This window comes from Globicephala melas, chromosome 5, assembly GCF_963455315.2.
Source record: "Globicephala melas chromosome 5, mGloMel1.2, whole genome shotgun sequence".
Lineage (NCBI taxonomy): Eukaryota > Metazoa > Chordata > Mammalia > Artiodactyla > Delphinidae > Globicephala > Globicephala melas.
Window position 1 is genome coordinate 13,940,656 of NC_083318.1, and position 17,851 is coordinate 13,958,506.

The 17,851-nt window shown below is 36.8% G+C and overlaps 1 protein-coding gene across 5 annotated transcripts in view; it reads right to left on the bottom strand.

The window, feature by feature from the left end:
- Positions 1-17,851, bottom strand: part of LARP1B (La ribonucleoprotein 1B) — a 134,508-nt gene that overhangs the window by 77,355 nt on the left and 39,302 nt on the right. The gene's annotated exons all lie outside the window — the stretch shown is intronic.

The following is a 17,851-nucleotide window of genomic DNA, read 5'->3' on the forward strand; positions in this document are numbered from 1 at the left end:
TAAGGATATATAAGATTTGAACAATGCTATCAGATAACAGTCTGGCCTAATTGACATTTACAGAATATTGCGCCTAAAACCTACAGATTATAAATTATTTCCAAGTATACATAAAATCCTCCACCAAGACAGTGGAACTATCTTGCTTGCTTAGTCTTTTTTTTCTCTGAGCACCAACCCCATTCTAAACTTACTTCCCTTAGAAAATACTTATGGGAATATTTTGAGGCTTAGAATGACATCAGTCTACCATCAGTGGGCCAAATCTGGCCCGTGGTCTGTTTTATTGTACAGCCCTCTAGCTAAAAACAGCTTTTACAATAAAGGGCTACATTAAAATAAAATAAAAAATACAAAAAACAACCACCATAAAACCAACCATGAAACAAAGAACATGCTACAGAGACCCTAAGTAGCCTGCAAAGCAGAAAATATTTACTATCCAGTCCTGTACAGAAGAGTTTGCCAAACTCTGAAATAAGTTCCTCCAAAGAGGATATACATTTGCATATGCCAGGCGCCTGTGATTTTAATAGTCCAGAACTACTTTATATTCTTAGTTCTAGTTTTTTTCAGACTGAAGTATATTATGAATTTGAGCTGCAAATCCATAAATGTTTGACCATTGAGTGGTTACTTCCCACCTGCCTCCATTCAGAACCAAGAACAAGAAATGTCCTCTGAGTAAATGTCCGCTTCTGAGCTCAGTTTCTTTTCTCTGGGATTGCATATTCAGTCAATCTATGGTACAAGCATAACTTTTTTTTTGTAATTTTTTCAATAATTTAATCTAGAATTTTTAGTTATTTTCCATAGGAGGGTTATCTGGGAACCTAGCCATTCATATACTCACAGAGAGAACACTTGAATCAAGCTCCTTCACTTGTATTCTGCTACTATAGAGGTTTACGTAACTGTGGAGAGAGCAGGAAATGTAGAACATGAAAGGATGCTCAAAGAAGATGATGTCTAACCAAGTTTGAATCATGAATAGGAGTTTGTGTAGCAAAGATGATGGGGCAAGGGGCTTCCCTGGTGGCGCAGTGGTTGAGAGTCCGCCTGCCGATGCAGGAGACAAAGGTTTGTGCCCCGGTCCGGGAAGATCCCACATGCCGCGGAGCGGCTAGGCCCATGAGCCATGGCCGCTGAGCCTGCATGTCCGGAGCCTGTGTTCTGCAACGGGAGAGGCCACAACAGTGAGAGGCCCGCATACCACAAAAAAAAAAAAAAAAAAAAAAGATGATGGGGCAAGAAGAGGATTTCAAGGCTTTGGTGGAACATGCACAAAAGCTTAAAGATGAGAAGAGTATCTTTGGGAAACTCCAAGTACTTCAGTGTACAGAGAAAAAGAGCAGTGACATGAGGCTGGAAAAGTAGAAACATGGAGATATAGAAGAATTCATGAAATATGAGAGTAATACAAACAAGACTTACTGACTAACTTGAGGCAAGAGGGATATACCCATGCCAATGTTCAGGGATCACAGACGCAATCACCAAGATAGGAATCATAAACCAACTGGGGAGTTCTGTTTACTGTGAGGAGGAAAAGGAGCTAAAGAAGGGGGTTTTGAATGGAGAAATAATAAATTCAGTTTGGGGTATGTTGATTTTTAAAGAACTCTAGGACAAATATGATGAAATGTCCCAGGAGGCAGCTAGACACACTGCATCTGAAATTCAGGGTCAAAATCTAGTCTAGATATAAAAGAGTTGGGATTAAAACAACATACAGCGGTGAATAAAGTCCTGAGTAGAAAGAGTGCTTAGAGAGAGCAGTTAGAGTAAGAATATAGAGTCTTAAGTCATAAGCCTAGGAATCTCTGACAATTAAGGAACAAACAGACGATAAACGTAAATCTAACTGAAAAAGAATGGGTACAGAAGTAGAAGGGGGACGCCCCTGGTGGTCCAGTGGCTAAGACTCTGTGCTCCCATTGCAGGGGGCCCTGGTTCTATCCCTGGTTACGGAACTAAATCCCACATGCTGCAACTAAAAAGATCACACGTGCTGCAAGTAAAAGATCCCACATGCCGCAACTAAGACCCATTGAAGCCAAATAAATAAATACTAAAAAAAAAAAAAAAGAAGACAAAGTAGAAGGAAAAGTGAGAGAATGTGGTGTAATGGAAAAGCCAAAAAGTTTCAATAAGTTAACAGCTTTAAATACTCATGACCTAGTAAGATCTAGATAGGATCTTTTCCATCATTCCATATTTAGAAATAAATCAAGAATAATCTTGGTACTGTCCTCCATTTTCCTGCCTAATCTCTTTGGTCTAAAGCCTCCCTAGTAAAATTTCTACAGAAAAAATAGCCTGTAGTCTCCCACTGCTCACCAGGAATCTCTGATTTTTCTAAGAACCATTTTCTTCCATTCTACAAAAATGACTTAACTTTGTCACTCTCGACCCTTTCACCAGCCCCATAACCCTGACTCATTTCACTGAGAAAGGTAAAATCATGAGGAGGAAATTACTCCTATTTCTACCACGAAATCTACAAACTCATCTAAACTCATGTTCTATTTCTTCCCTCCAGGTAAAGAACCAAAGCCTCTCTTTGAAAGGCCAATACCTCTCTCTGTATCAACTGCTCTCAACTAGGGGTGATTTTGCCCACATAACTCTCTTCAAGGTATATTTTTTAAAATTGTCATGGGGGTGGGGTGCTTCTGACATCTAGTGGATAGAGGCCAGGGATGATGCTAACCATCCTTTGTTGCACAAGACAGCTTCCACGAAAAGAATTAGTATCTGGTTCAAGATGTCAATAGGGCCAAGGCTGACAAACCCTGATCCACAATGCTCTGAATCCTATCCAGTCTCACAGTCTGAAGAATTTAGCTCCATTTTCTACTCCCTTCTATATCTTCAACTTTCCCATAACCATGTAAAATGTTCCAGTACTTTCTAATCTTTAAAAATATATTAATAAACAAATACACACACACACACACACAAACTTTGACTCATATCCTTTCAGGTACTGCCACTTCTCCAATATATTATACCAAGCTTCAATATTCATATTATATTATTCAATATAATATTCAATATTCATATATATTTGAATGCATTACATTCATATTTCCACTTGTCATTTCTTCAAACTTTTACCCCAACTTCCTCTGTGATAACTCAGCAAGTTTATTCTTTCCTATTTATGAAGCAGCTCATAACTAAATTCAATGGTCAATTATGGTAGTTATCTATTTATCTAGATTTTTTGGATTAATTATCTCCATCCACACACCCTACTCTCATCAACATCACCATTATGAATTACTTGGAGATTGCATTTTCAATAGTCAGTCATGTCCACTACCACATTCCCAGCTCCCAGCACAGTGTGGCACAGGCCAGGCACTCAAGCAGATGTTAATGGATGAATTCCTGGGAAAGAGTTAACTTACTATAAAGCTACCATAATTGAAGTATGTGTACTAAAATAAGGAACTGACTTGTACAAGGAGCTTTGGCTGGAATTTAAATAGTGAGGCAAAACCTGAAATTAGGTCTCCTAATTCACTTGTCTCTTCAGCAGGGAGAAGTCAAATCAAAATCATATCTAAAGGGAGAATGATGGGGCCTCATGCTGCCTGTGAGAGGAAAGCAATCTGAGGAAGTCTTTCAGAGTAAGGTATTAGGAGGAAGAATTAAAAGAGTTTTGCATTTTAAAATACGCAACACAAAAGGACTAATTATGAAAATATCTGACACTGTGGCACCTGGGGAAGAAATCCACAGACTGTACTTTGATGTCACAATTTCTATGTAAAGCCTGAAGCTTCTGCATTGTCTTTAAATTCCTGGTCTCACCTCTATCTGCATCATTATTCCTGATCCCACATAACCATATGGCCTTTGTTCCTTCTCACACATGCCCAGTCTTTTACAGTTTTCAAAGGTCTTTAAAACTCAGTGAGGTAGAGAAGACAAGAATGATCCCCATCTGAGGTTTAGAGAAGTTAGTTTTTGGTCCAGAATTGCACTCAGTGGAACTTGCACACAAGTTGACTCCTGGTCAGGAACAGTCCCCAGCTTTGCCAGAGAGGTTCTCAAGTTGGTGTTCTTCTCTGTGAGAAGAGGAACAGCTCAAGTGGTGGTGGTGACTCTCAGCTTGCCAAGTCAGTATGGTGTCATGTCTCTGTCTGCCAGGTGAGGATGTGGCATCTCCTGGTGAATTTGTACACCATTTCCAGCTACATACCAAAGACTTCACCACAACTGAAGTTCCTCTCACCATCTGCAACAAACACAAAGGCCTGCCTGCATTTGTAAGGGAAATGCAGCAGGAGACATCAAAGAAGTCAGCAAAGTCAGAGTGAATAACAGCCATCAGGTCTCCCAAGGCTTGAGGACTCCACAAATTCAGAATAGGTCAAGGCAGAAGAGAGCCCACCTCCAGTCTACCCTCTCAACAATGAGCCTGCTGATGGTCTCAATCATCCAGCAGCTGGGTATGTTCTGTCATACAATATAAAGCCAGGAAAGCCAAGGAGAACTCAGGGAATCGACATTTAGACCACCAGTGATAACTTCACATAATACTCTAAGAAGTACTAGACAAAGCTGATATACTGCAAAATAGCAAATGCGATGAGCCTAAAGATGAGATTAACTGACTGACCAGTGTGATTCAAAAGCTTCCAATTTGAAGGTTCTTCCTGAAATGCTAGAAACAAAGGCACGAGTATATTTAGGTTTCCACACAATCAACTCGGACAGAGGGTACAATGAGTGAAGAACTGGTTGTGATGTTTTTACTCCTTTGTTCTGCAGGTTCAAACTAAAGATTTCTCATTAGGGAGAGGCATCATGACAGACAGTAGACTGGACAATTCTTGAGCCTCACAAGCCCAGAAGCGAGCCAGCAATGAGTGACAAGATGCTGAGGCCCAGCAGCACATCTCTTGGATGGAAGTCCTATCTGTATGTCCCCTGTTAATAAAGCCTTCAACAATGTACAGCTTTGCAACACCACCCCAAGCAGACCACTGGACAAGAAGACAAATAGCTGTATACAAAAAACAAAAACAGGTTCAACCTTACACCTGAAAATAACACAATACTGTGAATCAACTATACTTCAATAAAAAAACATTTTTAAGTATTTAAAAAAAAAAAAAAAGTTCACCCTAACCTTTATTTTAGCCCAAAAACAGCCCTGCTGCTCCAAGAAGTAACTCATCTTTAGCTTACCTCTTCTTGTCCCACACATTCCCATTCATGCTAGCCTGTTCTTAGTACTGTCATGAAATATGCCACATAGGAAAACGTATTAAACATACCTGTGCAACTTGTTTAGAAAATTAATATGTAAAATAAATAAATTTAAATGAAAATTTAAAAAAAAGAAAATATGTAAAAACTACTAGAAACACAACACTGTTAGTATATTGAAACCCTGTGTATTCTACTCCCTTTCCAAAAAAACAATCCAAATCCTGACTTACGTGATAATTATTCCTGCCTTTTTCTTTACAGTATTACCTTCTATGTATGTCTGTACACATTTCAAAAATACATAGATCCTTTCATGGTTGTTTTATACTATTAGAAAATGAAATCTCATTCATATTTTCATGAATTTCTCATTCATGTTCTCTTCAGGTATTAGTATCAAGGTTATGCTCTTCTCATAAAATGAGTCAAGTATTTATTCCCTTTTTTACCTCAGTCAATTCAACAAATATTTGAATATTTATTAGCTCTATTCACTGCAAACTTTTTCATGGCTGGAATTATTCCAATTTTAGAAGAACTTGCTAATAAAATTAAGTTAAATCTTGGAGTCTGAAGATTATTTAAAATGATCTATAGCAACTTACTTTCTTTTCCAGTCAGTTTTGGTAACATATATTTTTCTAGAAATTTTTCCTTATCTAAATGTTCAAATCATTGGTCTGAAATACCTATTAAAAGTTCTCCATAATCAGTAATTACATCCTTATATTCACTGCAGCTAAAATATTTAAATTTCCCTCTATTTTGTCTTCCTAAGTATAATCTTGGCCTTTTCAAAGAATTAAGTGCTGGTATGATTAATCCTCTGTTAGATCTAATTAATTAAATTATTTCTTTCCATATACTTTTTTTTTTTTTTTTTTTTTTGGCGGTACGCAGGCCTCTCACTGTTGTGGCCACTCCCGTTGCGGAGAACAGGCTCTGGACGTGCAGGCTCAGCGGCCATGGCTCACGGGCCCAGCTGCTCTGCAGCATGTGGGATCTTCCCGGACCGGGGCACGAACCTGTGTCCCCTGCATCAGCAGGCGGACTCTCAACCACTGCGCCACCAGGGAGCCCTCTTTCCATATACTTTTATGAAAATTTATTTTGCTAATTCTTCTTCTAACTTCTTGAGAACTTTCTAACTTCTAGCTTCATAAAAGCTACAGTAGATTCTATTATTGCTCAGAGCCCAGATTTCCTAAATTAAAGGATTACATACATCTACCCATTGTAATTACCTTTCATCTCCTTGGAGCATAAACAACTCTGGCCCATATACAACACTTACCCATGTGATTTGCTTTAGCCAACGGAATGTGAGCAAATATACATAAAACACACCTAAGCAGCAATTTTGAAAACAATTATACACTTTAGCTCATCCTCTTGTTCACCCCATCTGCTATATGAATGAATAAGCAAGTACTGTACACAGGCTGCTTTTTCAGTATGAATACCAACCAAACAGAACCAAACACACACACACACACACACACACACACACACACACACACACACACACACAGAGTTGAAGCAGCCAACCCAATCACTGCCAAGCAGTGTGAGAAATCTTTTACTTTAAGCCTTTGAGACTGGGGGTAGGGGAGGATTTTTATACAGCAAAGATAATAGTGGTGATTGGTTTATTAATTTCAAGAATTTTACCTAATATTTGCATTTAAGCCTATCTCTCTAGGTGCACCTTTAAAATTCAACTAACATTCCACTTAGATTTTCTAATTTCCACTATGATTTTTTCTTTGGTGAGTTATTTAAAATATATCTTTGTTCCAAAACACACAGGGTATTATTTCCATTGTTAAACACTAAATTAATTCCACTATTAGTGTGTTTTATGTATTATCAATGCTTAAAAATTTGCTTTATAAAATAGGTCAAAGTAGTATACATATCTTCAAAAAGAACATGTACTCTGCAGTTGCTAGGTACAGAGTTGTTTCTCAAATTATTCTCATTTTTTAAATTATTTGATCACTCCTCATTTAGTTGGGGGTAAATTACATCACTATGACTGGATTTGTTCTATCAACTTTTACTTCACATATTCGAATATTTTGTATTAAATACATCAAATATTAAATTATACTTTCTGATGAATTTCTTCACTTTTAATCATTACAAAAGGACACTCTTTAGCACTAGTAATGCTTTTTGTCTTCAAGTCTACTTTGTAAGCCTATTCTGTCTGATATAAATATATGTACTACAGCTTTTTTCCTTTACTTTTTACTTATTTGGTAAATGGCTGGGTTTCTTTTATAATTTTTACTTTTAATTGGGATAAAAAAGCAAATAACAAATCACCATCTTAACCATCTTTAAGTGTATAGTTCTGCAGTGTTACGTATACTCACATTGTTGTGCAACAGATACCCAAGTTTTTTTATTAAACAAAACTGAAACTCTATCCAATTAAAACAACTCCCCATTTCCCCCCACCCCATAAACACCACTCTGTTTCCATGAATTTTAAAACTTTCGTACTTCATATAAATGGAATCATACACTATGTCTTTGGGACTTATTTCCTTTAGTATGTCCTGAAAGACTATCAGTGATGTATGTAGCATGTGACAGATTCCCATTCTTCTGAAAGCTGAATAATATTCCATCGCCCATAAACACCACCATTTTGTTTATCCATTCATCTGATAATGGACATTTGTGTTGTTTTCACTTTTTAGCTATTGTGAATACTGCTGCTATAAACATGCAAATATCTCTTTAGTTTTCTAACTGCCATACTGTTTCCCATAGCAGCTATACTATTTTATGTTTCCAACACCAATGTAAGGTTTCAATTTCTCCACATCCTCTCCAACAAATGTTATTTTCTGTGTTTTGCTTTTTATTTTGGAAGTAGCCATCCTAATGAGTTGATAACTCATTTGATTTTGATTTGCATTTCTCCAATGACTAATGATGTTGAGCATAATTTCATGTGCTTATTGGCCATTTGTATATCATCTTTGGAAAAATGTCTATTCGAGTCCTTTGTCCATTTTCTAAATTGAGTTATTTTGTTGAGTTGTTGGGTTTCTTTATATATTCAAGAATATTAACACCTTATCAGTTATGATAAGCAAATATTTTGTCCTATTTTGCAGGCTGTCTGTTCACCCTGTTTTGTGTCTGTTAATACACGTAAGCTTTTGATTTTCATGAATTCCAACTTGTCTATTTTTTTTAACATGTGCTTTTGGTGTTATATCCAAGAAATCACTGCCGAATCAAATGTCATGAGGCTTCACTTCTATGTTTTCTTCTAAGGGTTTTGAGTTTTAGGTTGAAGTCTTTAATCTGTTATTAAAATTTTTATGCATATGGTGTTAAAGTAAGGGTCCATCTCCATTTTTTCGCATGTGAATACGCAGTTTCCCCAACACCATTTGTTGAAGAAGTTGTCCTTTCCCCACTGAGTGGTCTTGGCATTCAAGTTCTGGGCTCTATAGTTCCATTTGTCTATGTCTATCTTTATGCCAGCAACACAGTTTTAATTACAGTAGTTTTGCAATATGTTTTGAAATCAGCAGCGTGAGATTTCCAAATTTATTTCTTCTTTTTAAAGGTTGTTTTTGGTTCTTCAGGGTCCCATGAGATTCCATATAAATTTCATTATCCATTATCCTATTTCTGCAAAAAATGCCATTGGGACTTTGATAGGGATTGCACTGAATCTGTAGATCACTTTGGGTAGTACTGACTTCCAATCCATGTACACAGGATGTCTTTCCTTTTACTTGTTTAAAAATCATTTTATTAAGATATAATTCACTTGTGGTACAATCTACCCCAGTGTACAATTATTTTTAGTTTACACATGCAATCATCATCACAATCAATATTACAACATTTTCATCACTCCAAAAAGCAGCCCAGTACCCACTAGCAGTCACTATTTTCTCCACCTATCCCAAACCCCACCTTAGATAGCCACCAATCTAATTTCTCTCTGTTCTGGACATTTCAGATAAACAGAATCGTATAATATGTGGTACTTTGTGACGGGCTTCTTTTACTTAGCATGATGTTTTCATATAGCATGTATCAGTAAATTCACTTTTTTCTATTGCCAAATAATATTCCATTGTATGGCTATACCACCTTTTATTTATCCATTCACCAACTGACAAACATTTTAGTTCTTTCCACTTTCATAATGCTGCAAGGAAGACTTGTGTACAAGTTTTTGCGTGGACATATGTTGTCATTTCTCTCATGTATATAACTAGCAGTGGCATTCCTGGGTCATATAATAACTCTGTTTAACATTTTGAGAACTGCCAAATTGCTTACCAGTAGTCCATGAGGATTCATATTTCCCCCATCATCACCAGCAATTGTGAGTATATGTATTTTATTGTGGTCATCCTAGTAGGTATGGGTGGCATCTCATTGTGATCATGATTTTTCACTTCACTTCCCTGATGGCTAATGATGTCAACCAAGTTTCCATGGGCTTATTGGCCATTTGTATATCTTCTTTGGAGAAATATCTATTCATTTTCTTTGCTCATTTTATAACTGGGTTATTTGTCCTTTTTATTATTGAGCTGTAAGAGTTTTTTTACATATTAAAAATGCAACTCCTTTATTAAATATGATTTGCAAATATTTTCTCCTAACCTGTTTTTTTCAGTACACTATGTTTTAGAACAGTTTTACCTTCACAGCAAAATTATATGAAACTAGAGTTCTCATATACCCTATAACCTCCCCCCAACACAGCCTGCCCACTATCAACAACCTGTACCAAGCGTTACATTTATTACAATCAGTGAACCTACAATGACACATCACCAAAAGTCCATAATTTACATAGGTTTCACTCAGTGTTGTACTTCCCATGGGTTTTGATATATGGATGGATATAAATGATGGATAATGACATATCCATCATTATAATATTATCATACCAAAAAAAATCTCACTGCCCTAAAAATCGTCTGTTCTGCCTATTCATCCCTCCCTCCCCCCAACCCCTAGAAACCACTAGTTTTATTATCTCCATCATTTTCCTTTTCCAGAACACTGACTAGTTGGAATCACCCAGTATGTAGCCTTTTCAGATTGGACCTTTTCACTTAGTAACATGCATTTAAGGTTCCTGCATGTCTTTTCATGGTCTGATAACTCGTTTCTTTTTACCACTAAATAATATTTCATTGTCAGGATATACCACAGTTTATTTATCCATCTGCCTACTGGAGGATGTCCTGGTTGCTTCCAAGTTTTGGCAATTATGAATAAAGCTGCTTTAAACATCCACGTGCAGGTTTTTGTGTGGACAAAAGATTGTCCACACAATCTAGATTGTATGGTAAGAGTATGTTTAGTTTTGTAAGAAACTTCCAAACTGTCTTCCAAAGTAGCTGTACCATTTTGCATTCCTACCTCCAATGAATGAGGGTTACTCCACATTCTCAGAAGCATTTATTAGTGTTGTCAGTGTTCTAGATGTTGGCCATTCTAATAGGTGTGTAGTAGAATCTCACTGTTGTCTTACTCTGCAATTCCCTGATGATATATCGACGTGGAGTATCTTTTCGTATTCTTATTTGCCATTTGTATATCTTCTTTGGTGAGATGTCTGTTCAGATCTTTGGTCCATTTTTTATTCAGGTTGTTTTCATATTGTTGATTTTAAGAGTTCTTTGTATATCCTGGATTATAGTCCTTTATCAGATGTGTGTTTTACTAATATTTTCTACCATTCCATAGCTTGGCTTCTCATTCTTGACAGTGCCATTCACATAGCAAAAGTTTTTCATTTTAATGAAATCCAACTTATTAAAAGTCATTGCTCAACCCAAGATCATCTAGATTTTATTTTATATTACTTTCTAGGAGTTTTATAGTTTTGTGTTTCACATTTCAGCCTGTGATCCATTTTGAGTTAATTTTTGTGAAGGGAGTAAGGTCTGTGCCTAGATTCATTTTTTTCATGTGGATGTCCAGTTGTTCCATCACAATTTGTTGAAAAGACTATATGTTCTCCATTTTATTGCCTTTGCTCCTCTGTCAAAGATCAGTTTATTTTTAGAGGTCATTTCTGGGTTCTCTATTCTGTTCCATTGATCTATTTGTCTGTTATTTCACCAATATCACACTGTCTTGATCATCATAGCATTATAGTAACTCTTGATGTTGGATATTATTAGTCCTCTGACTTATCTTCTCCTTCAATATTGTATGGGCTATTCTGGGTCTTTTTTTTTGTTTTTGGTACGCAGGCCTCTCACCGCTGCGGCCTCTCCCGTTGTGGAGCATAGGCTCCGGACACGCAGGCCCAGCGGCCATGGCTCACGGGCCCAGCCACTCCATGGCACGTGGGATCCTCCCGGACCAGGGCACAAACCCGCGCCCCCTGCATCGGCAGGCAGCTTCCCAACCACTGCACCACCAGGGAAGCCCCTATTCTGGGTCTTTTGCCTCTCCATAAAATTTTAGAATCAGTTGGTCAATATCCACAAAATAAATTCCTAGAATCTTGATTGGGATTGCACTGGATCAATTTAGGAAAACTGACAATATTGAGTCTCTCTTCCTGTGTATGAATACAGAATCTCTCTCATTTATTTAGTTCTTTGATTTCTTTCATCAAAGTTATGGTATTCCTCACATAGACCTTGTACATATTTTCTTAGATTTATACTTCAGTTATTTCATTTTGGGGGATGCTAATGTAAGTGGTTTTTTGGGGGGGAGGTCCATCTTCTGGTGTCCTTTGAAGTACAAAATTTTAAATTTTTTGATAATATCAAAATTATTTTTTCCTCCTGTTGCTTGTGCTATTGGTGTCATATAAGAAACCACTGTCAAATACAAAGTAAAAGATTTTCTTCTATGTTTTCCTCCAAGAGTTTTGCAGTTTTTGCTCTTATATTCATGTGTTTAATTTATTTTGAATTAATTTTTGTGCACGGTGAGTTAGGGTGGTGTCTAATTTATTCTTCTGTATGTGGATATCTACTTGTCCCAAGACCATTTGTTGAAAAGACTATTCTTTCCCTATTGAATGGCTTTTTAGGCACCTTTGCTGGAAGCTGGTTGACCACAGACACATAGGTGTATTTCCCAACTCTCAATTATCTTCCATTGATCTGTATGTCTATCCTTATACTAGTATCAACATTGCCTTAACGTAAGGACTGTGTATGAATCCTTCAACTTTGTTCTCTTTCAAGATTGTTTTGACTATTCTGGGTCCCTTGAATTTACATATGAATTTCAGATCAGCTTGTCAATTTCTGCAAAGAAGCCAGTTAGGATACTGATAGGGACTACACTTTGTAGATTGATTTTGGATTATTACTATTTTATGTTATGTATTTTTTCAGTCTTTTAATTTCAATCTTTTGGCTTTCTTATCTTTTTGATGTGTCACATGTAAATAACATAACTGGTTGTATTTGCATACATTCTGATAATATTCATTTTTGCTACTTAAATATTTGGGTTTCAATTTACTGCCTCATTTTTGTGCTGGAAGATTCCTTCCCCTTTATTCTTGTCTTATTCCACATTTTCCCTTTCTCCTAGTTTCTCCTAGTTTCAAGATTATTCCTTCTAATCTTATTTTTATTTATTTTTATTTTTTATTTTATTTTTTTTGCATACGCGGCCTCTCACTGTTGTGGCCTCTCCCATTGTGGAGCACAGGCTCAGCGGCCATGGCTAATGGGCCCAGCCCCTCCACGGCATGTGGGATCTTCCTGGACCGGGGCACGCACCCGTGTCCCCTGCATCGGCAGGTGGACTCTCAACCACTGTGCCACCAGGGAAGCCCCTAATCTTATTTTTAAATGGGTGTCGTTCAAACGGCAAAATGAAAACTTTTAAAACTAATCAATTATCTTCTTTCCAAACACAAAAGTACCTTTAAATACGATTCATTCATTGCTCTCTCCCAGTCTGTGTTAATGTTATATTAGATCTGTGAGACACAGTTATTGTTTTATACAGTTAATATTTATTCAGATTTATTCACATATTTATCACTTGCTTTGCTCTATACTCCTTTCTGTAGTTCTGGCACCTGGAATCACTTTTATTCCAATTTTGGAAATTCCTTTGACGAACTGCAATTCCTCTCATTATATGTCACTCTCTTACTTGAAAGGTACTTTTGCAAGGCACACAATTATAGGTTGGTAGTTATTTTCCTGTGTTATATTAACACCATTGTTCCATTGTCTGTTGCATTCAAATGTTACTGGTGAGATGTCAGCTATCAGCTGTCCAGTCACTCTTCTTTCTTTGAAAGTAACCGCCTTTCTTCCCTGGCTGCTCTACTCTGGTACCTCTCTGCAGTTCAGAAAAAGTCCTAGGTATTACCTATTAAAATACTGACTCTGTCCCATTTTCTCTCTTTTCCTTCTGGAACTCTGAATAAATATATATCTTAGACCATGTTTATCACTCTATATTCCACTTGCTTTTTACTTCTCTCAAAAATAAAAAGATTTATAATAAAATCCACTAGATGTTAAATTATACAACTTGATTTGAAATACACCAAATAATATCAAAGACTGTCTACAATACCATTCTATACCTTCTTTCATATATTCTATCTCTTTATCTCTCTATGCTGATTTTTGAATAGCTTCTTGTAAACTGTCTTGCAATTCACTGATTCTTTAATTGTATCTAATCTGCTGTTAATCCCTTCAATTAACTGAGTTCTTAATTTCAGCCTTAACTGTTTTTATTCCAGAAGTTCTAGAAAGGTTATTCTTTAGAATTTATTTTTCCCTGCAGATATTTTTCTTTAAACACAGTAAGCAAAGTTACTCTACACTATGTTTAATAATCCTACTATCTAAAATTTTTCAGGGTATGGTCTTACTGTCTGTTACTTTTGCTCATTCTCACATGCAGTACCTTATTTCCTTGTTTGCTTATTAACTTTGTGAGCTGCTCACTTTTTTTTTAAATTAATTAATTTATTTATTTACTTTTGGCTGCATTGGGTCTTTGTTGCTGTGCTTGTGCTTTCTCTAGCTGCAGCGAGCAGGGGCTACTCTTCGTTGCAGTGTGTGGGCTTCTTATTGTGGTGGCTTCTCTTGTTGTGGAGCACAGGCTCTAGGCACACAGGCGTCAGTAGTTGTGGCACATGGGCTCAGTTGCTGTGGCTCGCAGGCTCTAGAGCGCAGGCTCAGTAGTTGTGGTTCACGGGCTTAGTTGCTCCGTGGCATGTGGGATCTTCCCGGACCAGGGCTCAAACCCGTGTCCCCTGCACTGGCAGGCGGTTTCTTAACCAGGGAAGCCCAAGCTGCTCACTTTCATTACAAAATAATTTGAGTAAATTCTTTGAGGTCTAGGATAAAGGTGAATGTCTTCACAAAAAAGTCAGATTTGCTTCTGCTAATTTCTGGGAAATAAACAGGCCACAATCACTTTAAATTTATGACTAGTAGTTACTCTAGTCACCCATATAGTGTGAATTTGGGTTGCATGATTATAACTTCTAAGCCAATTTTTTTCTCCTTATTCTGCTTAGCACAACTAAGGAAATACGCTTTGTGGTCCCATAGAGGCGAAGATGAGAAAGCAGTTAAGTTCTCTTTCCCTAGGGTATTCTCCTTAGGTACCAATTCAATGGGAAAAGGACTCCTGTTGGAATCCCTGACTTTGACTGGGCCATGGGTTTGTCTTTTACCCCTATATTTTGAGTGGCTTTTGCAAAGCTGAACTTCTCAAACTACCCAAATTCCAAAATCATCTTCCAGGCAAAACTGGTTTCAACACTCTACTTCTCTATGGTTTTATTCTGATAATAACTTACCTTGTAGTTCTTCAAGGATTTTAAGTAGATATTTTCTCATTTATTAAAAGGCCATTTTAGTTGTCTTCAGTAATAAGGACATGTCAGAAACAGAAGGCCTACACCTACTCTTTGGTACAGTTCAACACAGCTTCTGGATTCAGCAAAACTTCCTTTACAAAGTCAGAAATGATCAACAAACAACCCTACCAATTTGGCATTCTTTTCATTTATACCTACACTCAATCTGTCCGGCTTCTGACACATCTGATTATTCTTTCCTCTTGAAGACAGTGTTTGGCTTCCACACCAGTTTCCTACACAACTCCTAAATGATCACTCCTCAGGGCTCAGACCTGGGTCTTATAAATTCTACATTTCCTCTGCTACCAATTTATCTTAAATTACCAACATACATCTCCTGGACTACTTTAATAGCCTCCCAACTGGATTTCTTCTGCCACTCTTGTCCCCATCTAATCCGTTCTCTGCCATAGTAACTAGTGATATTTTAAAAATAAAAATTAGATCACATCCTGTTGGCCTGTATAAAATTCTTCAAGGTACTGCTTCTGAACTTTAGGTAAGTTCCAAACTATTTAACATGGCCCACATGTTACCTTCTAAGATCAGATGCATGTCTATATATCTATAACTGTTCTCTTACATAAATACTATCAACAGACCTTTTTTCAGTTCCTCAAATATACCAAATTCTTTCCCATCTCAGATCCTTACACCTGCTAGTCCCTTTTCCTAAAATATGGTTTATCTGTTATTTGCATGGTTCATTCTTACTCATAGTTCCTATCTCACTATAACTGTGACTTTCTCACAGGCATTCCCTTATAGCCTAATCCAATAGCATCTTGTTCTTTTCACACTTATCATAATTTGTGATCAAGTACTTATTGCAGCTTATTTTAATGTCTATCACCCCAATTATTTGTAAGAACCAGGCATGTAGAGATCCTACTGTTATCTTCCCCTTCCACGCCCAGGACCTAACACAGTGTCACACACACAGTAGGAGTTTAATATATATTAAATAATTGATTCCTCTCCCTCTAAACAGACTCTCAGAAAAAGTACAATTCTAATGAGAAATTATATGTTGAGCACAGAATTAGAAACAAAGGAAATAAGTAACAGGAGTGTACATAGGGATCAGATAAGACATAATTACGAGCAGACCCATAATGCTTAAGAGCCATATAGCCAAGATTACTTTCCCCGGACTAATATTTAATGGCCAAGGCAATAGATGAATGAATTAAATTTAATTATTGTTGTCTATACTTTAAAGCAAATAATCATCTATCAACAGGATATGTTTCTCAAGGTGACCTGAAAGTTCGTTATTTGGCACTCTGAAAATATTTTGCCACAGAAACAATATTATACACAGAGGTTAGGTTTCCCTGGTTAGTTCATAATGTTTAATCTGTAATTCATTTATCCATTTTAACAAATATGATTGAGCACTACTTTGTGCCAGGAACTGTTGTAGCTGGAGATACAGCAGTGTACAAAGTAAGACAAAAATCTATCCTCATAGATCTTACATTCATGAGATGGAAACAGAAAAGAAGTAAGTGCAATATACAGAATGGTAGATGGTGAAGAACAAAGCAGGGCAGAGGGATAGAGAATGGAGGTAGTACAATTTTAACCTATTATTAGTTTATTTTCTATCTCTTTTTGTTCCCGAAAGGATTTAAGTTAGATGTTACTTATAGAACTTAAGTATCACAAATAAAGTAACAACCCTTACACAAGGAAAGACTTTCAACCAAGAAACTTTATAAAAACACACTTCCTTTCCCATAGCAGTAGGACAGAGAGAACTGCTCAGGCTCTAAGTCACTGACAAGCTACCATATCCTGAGGCAGGATCTCCAGAAAGGCAGGGGCTAGAGAGGAGGGTAAAAGCAGTGATGGAGAAATTCCAGGAAGAAAAGAAATGAAGACTCAAGAAGGAAAGCACACACTTATTGATGCTATGGAGCTCCACAGACAGCCAGCCCCTTCTTTCCAACCACGAGTTGGCTGGCTTTCCTTTCTAGAACTGTATTTCTGACCAAGATCTCTTTCCTATTTGGCATATTATACTTATATAACTCTTCCCTCATTATTCTATCCCTAAAACAAATATTTAATTTGGGGGGGGGGTTCTGATCAATTTAATGGCAGAAAAAGATCCTTTTTAATTCCTATCTATACCATTAAAAGTCATATAAAAGGAATGCAGATAGCCAGTAGACTACTCTGGCACTCTCTTACTGTACCTTAATAACTGGGATAGGTACCAGGAGGTGGGGTGAAACGCAAGAAGATAAAAAATTGGAACAAGGTTTCAAACACCACTCCCAGCAACAAAGTTATGATTGCACAAGGAGAGACAATCAGCCAGTTTAATCATCTATACTTGTCAACAACCAGTTCTACAACCACAGAACATGCACTACAGACTAAGGTGAGAAGGACACAAGGGGCAACAAAAGTAACTCCTTTGTGAAGCCCTGCTCACATAGCTAGGGTGATTAGCCAGGAAAGGAAAAAGCATATGAACTAAGCCTGACCATAACTTTAGATTTTATTCCTTCTTATGAGAAAAGGCCTTCTTATTATTTTCACCTGAAAAAAGGGTTTTTAATCAGTGAGTGTTAATATTTATTTTTGTAATTAAAGTACTTATCTCACTGTCATTTTAATAAAATAATTTTTCAGGTTGTGAATATCAGATATATTTCCAGGAATTTTTCAAATTAAATATAATTTATTTATATTCAAAATTTCATAAAATAAACCCTCAAGTTTAGGAAA